The 1,616-nt window shown below is 64.7% G+C and overlaps 1 protein-coding gene across 1 annotated transcript in view; it reads left to right on the forward strand.

The window, feature by feature from the left end:
• Positions 1-212: 212 nt before the first annotated feature.
• The window catches only part of DPYSL3 (dihydropyrimidinase like 3), a 56,102-nt gene continuing 54,698 nt past the window's right edge, over positions 213-1,616 (forward strand). Inside the window, exon 1 of the mRNA XM_008069927.2 lies at positions 213-258. The gene's annotated coding sequence lies outside the window, so the exon portion shown is untranslated. The remainder of the gene's footprint in view (positions 259-1,616) is intronic.

Genomic DNA, 1,616 nt, shown 5'->3' on the forward strand with positions numbered 1-1,616 from the left:
CAGGAAAGACAAGTGTGAGCTCAAGGAACAGACGGCACCAGGCTAGTGTGGCCATCGGGCACAGAGCAATGAAGGTGGTCCGGCAAAGATGCAAAAAGTTTGTGTATTCTGCAAATTATAGGGTCATCCATCTCTTTGGCTGCTAAACTCCGCCGCTCCACCTGATCCCGGCGCGGCGCAGCGGGCGGGCTGAGGCCGAAGGAGCAGGCAGGCGCCACCATGTCCTAACAGGGCAAGAAGAACATCCCGCGGATCACGGTGAGTGGCGCCGCCGCCTCCGGGGCTCCCGGGCGGCGCCGCGGGCGGGGCAGGACCGCCGGCCTCCCTGGCCGTCCGCGGGACCGGAGGCGACCGGGAAGGGACGGGGCCGTGGAGGCACAAGGGCGGGGACCCAGGGGAGGGACAGGACCTGTGGAAGGGCGGGTATCCAAGGATGGACGGAACGGGGACCCAGGGAGGGAATGGAGACCCGAGGAGGGACGACGATCCGGGGGGGGGACAGCTGGGGGGGCGGGAACCGAAAGGAACAGGGACAGGGTCCGGCGTCGACGAGCGGCGGGGCGACCCAGAGCGAGAGACTCGGGCTCGGGCAGACAAAACAAAGAGGCAGCCCGGTCAGCATCGCGGGGAACTTCGGATGCTGCGTCCTCTCTGCCCACCTCCACGGCTCCGGCTCCCACCGGCCCCGCCCGGGTGCCGCCCAGGCCGAGGTGCGCTTTTGTCTGAGGTTTCCCTGGTGGGCGGGGAGGAACGCCACCTCCCGGGATCCCCAGGGACTGGTGGCTCCCTTTCCCAGCCCTGTGTTCCCGCCCTGCGCCCGTGGTGGGGTGTCCACCACCTGTTCTAGCCCGGGGTGGGGTGTCCGCTCCCTGCCCTCGACCAAGGTGGCGTGTCTAACTACCTGTCCTCCCCTGTGGTGGGGTACCCTGCGCCCTGGGTAGAGTGTTCATCTCCTGTCCCCACCCGGGGTGAAGTGTCCTCCTGTCTTCGCCGGGTGTGGGGTGTCCTCTTGTCCTTGCCCGGGGTGGGGTGTCCCCCGTCCTCGCCCGTGGTGGAGTGTCCACGACCTGCCCTTCCTGCCCGCGTACACCAGGCTCATGCTTCGTGCGTCATTTTCGGGACTGGACTGCAAGCAAGGTTGAGGCGCTACGATCACCTGTTTTTGCCCTCAACACATTTTCCATGGTTCATCCGTTTCTCTCCCTCATCCCAAAAAAGGCCGCCAAGAAAGTCCGAGCTCTAGAGATTTGTGGTGCGCTGTTTCGGGCCCTCGCCTTGGTGCTCACCCATTGTGTGCAACCCAAGCCCCCGGAGGTTGGCCGGGTGTGCCGGGGGTGAGGACGAGCCGCTTCTAGGTGCCGAGGCGCGTCTGCACCAGTCTCCCAAGGAGCTCCCGGTAACACGCCACACCCGGGCTGGGGCTCCGCGGGGATGTCCCGAATGATACCACCGAATAGTAGGGACATGTGTCAGTCTGGGTTGGCATTTCGAAAACCACATTAACATTTACTAGATTGTCATGAGGCACTGCTGCTGCGCTATCTAGTGAATGGGACGGTGTGCGCGCCTATGTGTGTGTGGGCACGTGGTGTGTGTGTGTGTGTGTGCGCGCGTGT

Source organism: Carlito syrichta, unplaced genomic scaffold, assembly GCF_000164805.1.
Source record: "Carlito syrichta isolate Samal-C Ts95f unplaced genomic scaffold, Tarsius_syrichta-2.0.1 Scaffold312553, whole genome shotgun sequence".
NCBI lineage: Eukaryota > Metazoa > Chordata > Mammalia > Primates > Tarsiidae > Carlito > Carlito syrichta.